General features: G+C 32.3%; 1 protein-coding gene across 2 annotated transcripts in view; it reads right to left on the reverse strand.

Annotated features, from left to right (window-relative positions):
• whd (carnitine O-palmitoyltransferase whd) overlaps positions 1-13419 on the reverse strand; it is an 85367-nt gene that overhangs the window by 56449 nt on the left and 15499 nt on the right. The gene's annotated exons all lie outside the window — the stretch shown is intronic.

Below are 13419 nucleotides of genomic sequence, written 5' to 3' on the forward strand. Positions count from 1 at the left end.
AAAGCAAAGTGTGAATCTATAAAACTTGTGTCCGGCCGATAGTGACATACGGAATTTATTAGAATTGATAGAAACTGCAAACATGAAGATATTGCGCACTATTCTGGGAAAGTCGGGATCAGAAATACTGCAAGGCTTGCAACATATAAGATATCGTGAGATGGGGCAAGAAAGGACGACGATTCTGGTGTAACCACGTGGAGAGAATGGATCCCACGCGTGGTAGCGAACAACGCGCCAAAGGGTAGCCGCCAACCTGGAAGACTTTCGAAGAGGTGGTGAGACAGTCGGAGTTCGGTGTCCCGGAGATTTCTTAGCAATAAGCGGATCCCCAGATCTACTACAAGACGAAGAAGAAAACTGCCTCTCAAGAATGTCCTAGGGGTTTAGAATAGTTTAAATCGGCGTTTCCCAAACAAAAAGATCAATCAATAAAGATACTAAAAACCAATCAGCAGTGTTAAAAAAACATAATATTTTACAGTATAATATCTATTTATATGGTCTTAGCGCAGTGTGAAAAATGCACTTACAGATTAATATGGGTATTTATTTATTTTAAAGAAACAAACAGTCGACAATGATGTAACAACTTTTTTTTTTTAAATACAGTAAAGACAGACCAGCAAAGTTTCTAAATAAAAATCATACATATTATTAAATTGTGTTATAAGTATCCTCATTATTCCCTTTCCGCGCCTAATGGTGCATAGGAAACTGCATTGATATACCAATCGCAGCGTATCTTGATCATTTTCGTCACATGAAGGTAAGATGGTCAGTCTTACGTTGCAGTTCAAAAAACCTTTGAAATCAATATTTCATGTCCAACCTGCCAGAATCGAACCAAAAACTTAGGAATAGTAGGCGAACACCACTACACAACTAGGCGGAATTATCTCCACTCGATTTCCTTGGACTGGATTTTTAGCAGCCATCGAGTCAAAGGCACTTGTCCAGGGTTCTGGTTCTACTTCGCACAGAGGACAAAGAGAAAATAATAGAAAGCAAATATTCATCTTTAAAAAGTTCACTAAAGTTGTACATGACACTGAGTGGGTAAGTTATTGTACATGACAATGAGTGGGTAAGTTATCTTACAAAATCACAATGTAATCTAAATATCAACTTTATTAATTTGTAACACGAGTACAATACAAAATACTCATTTTACTGTTAGTATTTATTTCCGGTAACTGATTACTGACAAATACTCAAGTAGGTTTGATCAAATCTAAACTTGTTTTACCGTAAGAAAAATCATAATGCCATAAACGAATATCTAGCACATGAAAAAAATATTGATCAACAGTCATCCATCATGAAGACAACTGGTTCTTACCCATTTGCACATTTATAGCCGGAATTAGTGTCACGAAATCCAAAAAGTTAATGCATCTAATATGTTTTGTTTTTGTCGGCCTCGTGGTATAGTGGTCAGCGCGTTTGCTTACCACGCAAGAGGTCTCGGTTTCGGTTCCCATATTTCTTAGTCCCCTGGACTAGAACCTGAAGCGTAAGACTGATCATCTTACATTCGTGTAACAAAAATTATCAAGAAACGCTGCGATTGGTGTACCAATGCAATGCAAATTTATTTATTTTATATATTTATTGCATAAAATAAGTACACATATTTAGTAACAGGGAATCTATATAAAACTAGTGAATAGAAAATGAAACGGAAAGTTCCAGCATCATAAGTTGCGAAAATACAATGGTTGAAATAATAATAATAATGGTTTATTAACAATAATTACAAATTCTTTATCTACTACATACATACTTATGTAATAGATTTCTCTGGATTATGTCTAGTCTGCCTAACCAGGTACAACCTGTTTTAAGGCAGACATTTTTATGCAAAAATAAACAATAACATGACTACCTACTAGTTAATTTATTAAAAAGTTATGATGAATATGTTTTGAAAATTTCGTTTATCTCTTACCGTAACTAAATTTAAATACCGGGAGTCTAAAAGCCGCCTGTCCTGGCAGAGCATCGCACCTTACACTTAATAATATATTATAATACACAACAAGCGTCTTTGCACAACGACTAACTTATTCAATGTGATATCGTATTGAAATTCTATTTATTTTATTGTTTTTTCATATTTCAATCACAATTTTACATATTGTACTTTGGACGTTGCCTAGCTCCCCCTGAAAAAAAAACCTCTCAACCTATTAAACGCTTACGGCAAAATACTGATTCACCGTACGGATATATTATGTATTATTTTACCATTTTCCAAATAAATTTACCTTTTATACTTGATGTATTCTCCGAAAACACACTGTCAATAATATTATGTTGGTTTTGAGATCATAATTAAAGGCGTAAGAAGGCACACAAAACTATACTCAAATGTAAATTTAACGTAGTTATGCAAAAAGCAGCCAGCCATAGAAAAGTGAAACTGAGATAAGAGCACATTTATGAAAAGAGCGAAATAATCAAACCTACACAAGAGTTGGAATGTTTTTACTTTAAAACATTTAAGTTCGTTTGTAAAAATTCTTGATGGAAGTTCATTGTAATTTATTATAGAAATAAAAGACGAGTGATGCTTGTTTTTACTTTGACAATTGATAAATAATGTATACATTCGTTTTTTTTAGTAAAAAAAAAAAAAATATGTATTTGACCAGTTTTAATGATGTTTGAAGTCTGGCTGACCACACAATCTAAGATGTGCATTTTGAAGAAAACAGTCTGCCTCCATCCCGTCTCTTCGAGTTCTAACCCACCCATTCAAATCTCCCGCAAGTATAACTCTCTCATTATCTTTTTTTCCATTCATCACTTATCCTTCTCAGATTCGCAGTCGGAATTCACAGGAGCATGTTTACAGCATTCAAATAATATACTTTTTCAAAAGAATTTTTAATCTAAAAACTAACAATGGAAAACGAAACATATCAAATTCTCCATACTCGTTTCCGAGCCGGTATTAGTCCGACGATTGGAGAATTTACAAAATAATTATGTTTACCTCATAGAATTAAGAATAGTCCAGAAGACCGTGGAATCATATTTGAATACATCAGACTGTGTCCTAAAATCGCCCCACTTTCGCCGCGCGCATTCGTGAAGTCGCCGCGTAATGTTGCCAGATGGGAAAAAATATAATCAAAAAGCAAATGTAATGTTAAAAAAAAGCTATTTCTCTAAAATTTTATTGGGCACGCGGAAACATTGAATTACACAACAGAGTACATAAGTAAAGGATCATTTAATAAGAGTAATTGAATTAATGAACTTTGAACTTAAAATAAAAAACAAATTTCATGTTTCATAAAACGGATATTTGTGTATCATGTTAAATAATATTTGATGTTTTAAAGTTAATGTCGGTCAAATGAATTTCCACCACGGCGTTGTTTAATCCGAGATCCAATTTTTATTAGTGCTCTCATTAGACGAGCAAAGTAGGGTAATAAAAATTCTACCCTGACAACACTAACGAAATGTTCATTTTGTTTTCTTTGACAATCTGACAGATGGAAAAAAAACATTTTTAAGTAATGCATTTGCTAGTGCATTTGCTAATTACACATGAAATGTGATCCCATCCTGTTTCTTAAAGATCCCAGCAGTATTTTTACACTTTAAAACGACACAACACGGCATAGTTGAATTCAAATCGGGAGTTGCGTACTGAGCAACGTCTATAAAGAAACTAATGGGTCAAAACGTAAAACTACTTACGTAATTACTGAAATGCCCATTAGATGGTGAAAGCGCTAATTGGTCAAAATAAATTAGTGGAAGTGTACCAAGTATTTTTTAATTAATAACTTATATGTAAATATAAGTTATTACATCATTAAAACTACTCTTTTAATTTCTGAATATTGGTAACAATTATGTAATAATTAAACAAACGTACAAAATTTCTAGTAGTAGAAAAAAAAGTAGTAAAATTTCTAGAGTAGTTTAGTCGCCTTCTGTTTGATGCACGTATGCGGTTTCTGGACTATTCTTAATTCTATGGTCTAACTATTATGTAATAATTAAACAAACGTACAAAATTTCTGAAGTTATTGTTAGACATTTCGGCTCAATAAACAAACGTCATATGCATGATGTCACCGTGACTAGAGTTTTAGCGGAAAAAAATTTGGAAATTTTCTTTTTTTTTTTAATTCTGTGGCTTGGATCTAGAAGGGCCAATGTCAGATTTCATGTTTTTCTTGCCACCATTTTCGATATCAAATAAAAAAAATAAAATTATTTAACTATTCCATATACATATAACATGTGTTGCAATGTGTTTTATTAGTATTTATTATCGAGGACATCAAACAGATCATTGTAAAGCCATAAAATGCCTAAATAATAAAGAAATTACACTTTTTTTACGTTTTATAGTCAAAAGAGTCTATAAAAAATATTTTCCAGTAAACAAAATACATTTTTGCTACTTATTAGCATAAAAAATATTTTTAATTTGTAATTTTTAATTCCGTGCAAAAACTGTCATTGCGTTGGCCACGCCCCTAATACGCCACGATTCGTGTTAATTTTTAGCTTTTATTCCAAACCATTCAAAATTTTTTAGAACACCATCTTGACGTCACAACTATGAATGCCAAACATGTCGCGTTTTTCTAAGGCTATTTTTTTTCAAAGTTATATATGAAAACATTTCTCCACAATATCCACATTGATTTTGAAAATACAATTAATTATTCTAAATCCATTTCATATATTTTTATCGGTATTCACAGTACGTGATATTACTCTCCAGTAAAATTACGATTTACGACATAAGGCCTTATAGATCCAACCGGAGAATTATTGACTGATTTAAAAACAATTTTACACTCTCATGATTTTTTGTTCATATTTATTAGTTAAAACGTGATAACACCCTATTAATATAATATATATTTATACGTTTTTTTTTATGCTAAGACAGATGAAAAAACAATGCACAAGATTAGTTTTTTTTTAAATGTGATATTAATCTAAATATGTATCCACACTAAAACAGTAGGTATATTCCAGGACAGTTGATGACAGTATACAGTAGAGGCTGTCTCAACTTCCTTTGACGATAATCCTGAGATTCCTAAGACCACAAACAAAGGAACCATCTCAAAACCTAACAGTTTATAAAATGTTTGCATGCATACTATAAACGTGTTTATTTAGTAATTTTAAACATATTTAGTTTAACTTTTTATATAAAGATTATTAATTAAAAAATCTGATGGATCAAATCACTTGATACGAATGTAAGGGCTATCTGTTAAGTATTTTTCAAACAAGGACTTTATACCTATAGATGCGTGCTGATTAGATGCAAAAGATATTTTATTCTAAGTATTTTTAAAATAAAAAATAATATAGAACCAAAATAAACGTGGGTAATTAGCTTATCAAAGAATTCTATTCATTGATGTGCTTTATTATTTGTTGTAAAATAAATACTGTATTAAAATTCCAGTACATTCGTTACGAGGGAATTATGCCATGCGCAGTTTTATGTACAAAACAAGTTTTTTTTCGAAATGCACTGGAGAAAGTTTTGCAGAAGACGCAGAAGCGGTTTGTCGAGGCTGACCTTTAACATGAATTAAGGAGGCTACACGGACTACGCACAACTTGACTGAAAAATTTCGAATAATATTTGTTTGAAAAAATATTTTAATAATATGGACAAGTAGGTACTGGTTCTGAGGAGGACAGTGTTCATTTTATATTTGTTCACAAGTCAGTACATCAAATGCGTATTTTTCAAATGTGAATTTAACATAGATAGTACCTACACAATTAGGAACAAATAATTAATTAATTTTAAACTACATATTCCAGCTACTGTATTTAATTATAATCAATTGTTATCTTCCGCAAATCTGTTAAAACTTTTCGACAGAAGAATTCTAACATACCTAATCTAATGACCTTTATAAAGTAATCAATTCATTCATTGACTGTCCAGATTTGCTGGAGTTGGTGTGTTTCCGTGTACCTGGTCGACATACCCGCCACAGGTCTCCTTTTTGTTCTGCAAGTTCTAGGACCGACTGTCACACGCAATCGCCTATCCCTAGGCTCCACAAATACGGTAATCAGTATGAGGATAAGGATGGTATATTTGGTTCTGAACTTGGCAGTTATAAGACGAGTCTGATTTCTTTTTTTCTCTCGCAATATAATGATTAAACTTTTCTCTATGTTTAAAAATGTTTTTATTATTTTACGTTTTATATTTATGCATGTATTAAGTTAATATTTTTGGTTGCTTATGTGTATTTACTAGTTACTATTGTTATAGTTGTGCCACTTTATCATTTTTATTTTGAAAAATAGTTATAGTTCACAAACAATAATGAATATATACGACATTGGTATAATAATCACAATTTGTTATGTATAAATATTGTTCATCAATTATGTGAATACAACATGCACAAATAAGCATATAAAAAAGGTTTATTTTTATTTTTTTGTTCAAATTGACAAGCTTCAGTATATTATTTTAATATTATGAAAGTGTTTTTACCTAAATAGAGTATTCGATTTTATAAATTGCTTTACAGTTTTCCTATAATTATTTAATGTATCGTTAAAGATATCAATATCAGCATTAATGTCTACATAATTATATAATCTTAACATACGTGATGATTCATCAAAGTCCGCCATATTATTATTGAAGGTTGGAAGATAAAATTTAGTGTACGATCACAATCGCCGACTGGGGACATTCAGGGATATATTCTCTAAACAAGATACATCAAGTCTTAAATCTCCTAAATTCCAACTTATCTAGAACAAAATGTTCTAGGCGCTGATCATAAGACTGAAGGGTTTTTCCCAGGTTACATTTGAATGTTAGGTTACGAGCTATGTAATGAGCTATGTAATGTGGTGACCAGACTACAGATCCAAATTCCAAACTACTTCAAACAAATGAATTCTATAAACAAATCATCTATGATACATATTAAAAAAGTTTACATATTCTGTATATGAATCCTAACATCTTTAGGACTTTTTCTTTGATATTATTCAAATGAGTGGAAAATGTGAATCGAGAGTCAAAAGTTATTCCTAGATCTCAAATCTCGTTTACTGAAATAATTCTCATATTACTAATACTGTAAATGATATATTTTGCTATTCTTTTCCTTGTAAATGTAATCTTGTTAATTTTTTGTACATTTAGGTGCATATCATTCAGATCACACCAAGTACTCAAACTATCGAGATCTATTTGGAGCATTTGTTGGTCAGTTGATGTTTCAATTCCACGGAATATCTTTAAATCGTCAGCATACAGGAGAAACTCACATTTTAAGAGAGGGCAAAGATAATTTTAAAAACTAAAAATAAAACCGGCCCAAGATTTGATCCTCGTGGCACACCAGATGTCACAGGTATCGGTGATGATTCAAATCCATTTATGCAAACAATCTGAATGCTATTTTATAAATACGATTTCACCCAACGCAAGAGATTTCCATGTAAGCCGAATGCTTCCATTTTAGAATATGATGGTTGACTTAAAGGCTTTTTGGAAGTCAGTATACACGGCATCCACCTGACTTCTTTCATTCATTGTCGAGCAAATATAATCACAAAATTCTAGTGGGTTGGATACAATAGACCTCTTCGGAACAAATCCATGTTGCTGAGGACAAATGGTAAACTAAAATTACTGCATAGACCATCGACTCAAAAACATTAGCAAAACATGATAGAATACAAATGGGCCTATAATTTTTAACGGATGATTAGTCTCCAGATTTATGTAGGTATTGGAATTACATTTGCAATCTTCCACAAGTCAGAAAATATACATTAATTTAGAGATTTGTTTAAAATAATGTGCAGTGGTATACATAACCCAGTACTATAATTTCGTATAAAAACACTTAGTATTTGATCGCGTCCTGCACCTTTTTTAATATCTAATTTTTCAAGGCAAGATTTTGTGGTTTCAACAGATATATTAATGTTAGAGATATTAAATTGATTAAATTTACTTTAATTTTGTCTTCGATAGGCGTACTTGAAACATATTGAGTAGTATTTTAGTTAAAGACAGTTGCAAAGTATTTAGAGAAAAATTTGGCTATTTTTTTTCCATTTCTTGCACATTCATCATCAGAATTCATTAACTTAGGTAAACTGTTTGTGGCGCGTAATGTTTTAGAGTATGACCAAAAGACTTTTATAATGTCTTCCGAGTTTTCTCAACATTTTTAATATACCAGGCCTTTTACAAAACTTTTGATATTTTTCTTAAAACAGAGAACGATTCATAATCTAACGGGTTATATAATATTTTTGCCTTCATTCTCATTTTATTTTTTTCTTTTAAAACCTTAATTAGAGGCATACTAAACCATTTTTGTTGCTGTAAATGGGAACATCAGTTATAACTTGCCATAGAGTATTATATATTTTTTTATTTTTTTTGTTTATATTTATATTCAATGTATATGTTAAATGCAATTTATTTATTTTGTTAATTAACACCCGAGGGGAATTTACAAAAAATAATTAAATACATGCTAACATACTTAAAAATAGAACACAAAATATACAGAAAAAATATGTGAAATCAGAAAGGTTAGAAATTTAAAAAAAAATTGAAAAGAGAAAATGCCGTTCATGTAAAAATAAATAAATATAAGTTGTCTCTCTCTTCCTTTTGCTTGCCTCGCTCCCGAGGAACGAAACGTATCTTTGGTAGTTCTAGAGCCATGAGTCTCTCAAAAAAAAGATCTACGAAGAATCTACGTTTTTAACTTAATACAGTCCTACGGCCAACGATCCCGAAGAATAAGGGAGTCTTTTCTTGCAGTGCCATATGCACCGTTAGTTGCGGATAGCGGAATAATGATATTACTAAATAAAAACAACTAAATCAAACAAAACTTATAAACGCAAACATGTTGATCGTATACATGTACATACTTAGGTCGTATTTATGCATTGTAGAAACAATATTAATATATAAACAATATTGCGTCACTTGTAGCCTCGTCGGTATGCATTTTGTATGCTTAAAAATAAGATATACATAAAAATAACCGGGTGGATTATTACGGGATGACCAACCAAATTTTGAAACAATATTTTATCCAACAATGTTTGTCAAAATGTTTGCAGACAGGCTGGATTTCCTCCTTTGGGAGTTTTTAAGTACTGAATTTGTTCCAACAGAGAGGGAAAACATTTCGAGAAGGGAATATGGAAGTCTAGGCATTTACAGGGCTTATGATCTGTCATTGGACAAAAGTCAACAGATGGGAGAATTAAGGAAATTTAGATGTTTAAACATAGGCAGAATGGTCAATGTTACACAATGTGTAAAGTGGCCACTTAAACCAACCAATGATAAGTCATAAGTCCTGTAAATGCTTCCATATTTCCTTCTCGAAATGTTTTGCTCCTCTGTTGCAACAAATTTAGTTCAAATATTTTATTAAGAAATGATATTAACAAAGATGACGACGGAAAAATAATAAGTAAGTGGCACAATGGCACAATTTGATATATTCGTTTATTGTAAAGACATCCTCCCAATTTAGAGAAAATAATTCTCAGCATGTGATGGCAAAACTTGTTATATCGTCATACAATCTGATTTTTAACAGTTTAATAAAGTTAATAATTTTGTATTTCCTATAAACTCAAGTGCCTGTGTAAACTGACATATCAGCTTGAGCCATAACGCCACGTAGATATTTAATAACAGAAAATTATAAATAAAAAGGGTATATCTTATAATGGATAATATCATCATTCCAGCCTCCAGGTCTCTGTCGGCTGCCAACGTGCCAACCCCTGAGCGTCAGGTCAGGACTAGAGAACCTGGGCCGCGATTATGAACGGCTATCTTAATCGTTATATAATAAGACGGTAAAAACTAATAGAGGCGTAAGACTGATCATTATACCAGATGATCGACACACTCCGCACTTGGTGTAGGAATGTAGTGTCCTATGCAACGCTGGGTGCGAAAAGGCAAATGACGATGATGATAATTATTGACTGTGCCCATATATCTGTTTTACCATGCTTTCATCATCATTTCATTCCACATGAAGGCCGCGATGCGAACGAGAGACGTGACAAGACGACACCAGTCTTGAAGATGCCTTCTTAGGCGAAAGCGCTTGTTGGTCAGAATAATAAAAAAGTAAAACTAAACCGAGAAGTTTCATTGATAATTTTATTTATAATTTTATCAAAATCATTAATAGTGTAATCCATCCCGTAAAAAAGTTAACAAAATTATTTATAATCAGTTGTATAAATAATTGGTGGCCTTTGTAGTGTAGTGGTTGAGATGTTTGACTCACACACGAAAGGTTCCGGGTCGATTCCCGGTGAGAACACAAAAAAAAACTAAATGTGATTTTTCTTAAGCCTGGAAGTTCTGTGATGTACCTAATTCAATTGGGCCTCTTGGCCTCTTTTGGTGCAAAAAAGAAAAAAAATACTTACGCTAGGACTACAAAAAAATGCCAAATAACTATATGCAGCTCTATGATCTCAAAACAAGTTTTTTTTTTGAGAACTTAAGATTCGTTCCGGTCCAAACTTTAATGATTATTATTATTGGCACCAGGAACAGCTTAAATTATTTATTGACTAGCCAGCTAACATTAGTCCAATTTCAGATTTGACAAAAAAGGTTGGTCATCTCTACTGCATACAATCGAATTACAGAGTCCAGTAGTGTTTGTCCCTAAATATTGTAATTCCAACCGAACAAAGAAAGGTTATTACGTTTAATATTTATTTAGATCGTTGGGAGTCGGTGACCTCCTAGATTTTCCTTGAAAACATGCATAATAGTTGGATAAAATTCAAAAATAATGTGTCATGCGGTAGTGGGATGGCAAAGGGGTATATTTGACATTTTCTCAACTGTACAGGACAAGCAAACATTTTATTCCTTCTATACATATATGTATATTATATATATATGATATATGAAAGAGCATAAAATTTTAGCATGTTTCTTTAAAATGTCTGTTTTGGAAAAAGTGACAAATATGTATACGCTCTTACCACCACATTACCGACTACCGATATGCTATACCACAATGTAAACAATGTTAAAAATCCGCGTTTGTATAGTCATGAAATAATCCAGAAAACTCAATGAATTTAGATTTATGAAATCTCTGTTTTCGTCTTTACTTGTGACGTCACTAATTCTTACGAATTATTCAACGAAATCTGTGGATTTTTTCTACTAAAGGCAAACGGGCAATTATGATTCGCGAATTAATTATGAATGACAACAAAATACGAGTTGGAAGGTAGCAGTTGAGAGCGGTGATTTTTTAAATAGGTAATCTGAAAAAATAATCATTCATTTGTAGCTACATATAGGTACATATAAGTAAATGGATATTTTTCAGTGGTTCTGTGAACATCATCTCTCTGCTTAAGCTGTTGACAACAGAAGATTATTACCAATAATCTATCAAATCAAACAGCATTATTAGTAACGTATATGAAGGTATGTCGCTATATTCTAAACTATTTTAATTAAAAATACCATAATGACATTCAGTGTGTATTTTATCAATTATGATTGATTAACAAATTACAACAGGGATGGAGAATACCTTAAATAAGGGAATACGGAAGTCTAGGCATTTACAGGGCTTATGACCTGTCATTGGCTGGTTTAAGTGGCCACTTTACACACCGTGTAACATTCACCATTTTGCCTATGTTTGAACATCAATATTTCTTCAATTCTTCCATTTGTTGATTTTAGTGAAGTTAAAGAGCTGAAACCTTTATTGTTGTGAAGAGATTCATCTGACTGAATTATTTCACATACTAGGCAACGCCTGAAAACAATTTTCCAATTTTTAAACTTCTTTACGGGCCAGTTGGTTTCATTACAATATTTAAGTTTGTCCATATTCCCTTATTTAAGGTATTCTCCATCCCTGATGTAATTTGTTAATCTTAATGACTCCCGAGGGGGTGAAATCCAGTCTTTTGTCTACGAACATTTGGACAAACTCAAATATTGTAATTATGATTGAAGTGTCAACACGAAGCACCGCACCGATTCCTTCTACATATTCTACTAAAGAATTATGCCAAGGCCCACATCGAGCGCCATATGTCCATTGTCAAATGTCAACGGTATAATATTAAAGAAAAATAGGCCTTAGGAAATCTTGTTCGAAATACTATTTTTTAAACATGCAATCTTCAAATAATATCTGTAATCTGCAAGCTTACTCGAGAAGGAAAAACACCAACTGGGTTTTAAGAATTTAAATACAGTAACATATTTGTATGCCGAAAAAGGCTGATGAAATCTGCAAGTTTCTTCGTTCTTTGGGAACGGGATAAGCGCAGGGCGGCGATATTTGTATCTATTTTTGGAAGAATATATAAACAGTGACGATAATTTATAATACATAACATTTAATTTCCCATAAATATAACAACTATAAAATATTATTATCGATAGTCAAATATAATGGTTAGCATGACATTTGACAATTCCTAAGACGGTATGCTTAGCTTTTCGTCTTTTTCTTTTTACGTTGGTATTACAAAGCCGGCTCTATTGATGTGTTGATACGTGCTTTCAAATAGATTTGGGAAAATATGATATAATAATTATATTTGTTTTTCATACTGGCAATATTGTTTCCAAATATCAAAGGTTACATGGTCTTACGCATGCGCTATAATTTCCCCGATTTATTAAAACTTTATCGCTAAATAGTGCTGTATTAACTATCGATATTTAATGACATGTTTTAATTGACTTATTTCTCTTTCGTATTATAGGCTTTCAAAAAAAAATGTCCATCTTCAAGTATTTTATGGACTTGATCGTGCCATGTCTTTCTCGGGCTTCCTCGTTTTCTGCATCTATCAACATTCGCATCGTAGATCTTTTTAGCGGTTCTTTCGCTGTCCATTCGCTCTACATGTCCAAACCAACGCAGCACCCCTTTCCTGATTCCGTCGATAATGCATATCTCAGCCTTACACAGTTCACGGATCTCAACATTTGTGCACCTATCATACATCGCATTTCGACAGCATTTAACCTAATTTTATCATTATTTTTCCAATTCTATACTTCACTCCCATGCATTAGAGTTGGCACTAGAACTCCATTGTGAACTGCTTGTTTAGCCTCCTCGGTCTTTCCATCCCTAGTAAACATACTTCCCAGATACACAAATTCTTCTACCTGATTCAGAATATCTCCGTTCACACTGATCTCACATTTAGTTATATTTTCACCCCTTTTAAAAACCATCAATTTCGATTTATCAACATTCATAAGCAAATCGCTTTTCTTGCATACATCGTAGACTTTTATTGCCAAGAATTTTCAGGTTTTCTTTGCTGCTAGCAAGAGGCACGGCATCATCCGCATACAGAAGA

This window comes from Micrasema longulum, unplaced genomic scaffold (genome assembly GCF_059751315.1).
Source record: "Micrasema longulum isolate JH-2025_06_02 unplaced genomic scaffold, ASM5975131v1 h1tg000281l, whole genome shotgun sequence".
In the NCBI taxonomy this organism is placed as follows: domain Eukaryota; kingdom Metazoa; phylum Arthropoda; class Insecta; order Trichoptera; family Brachycentridae; genus Micrasema; species Micrasema longulum.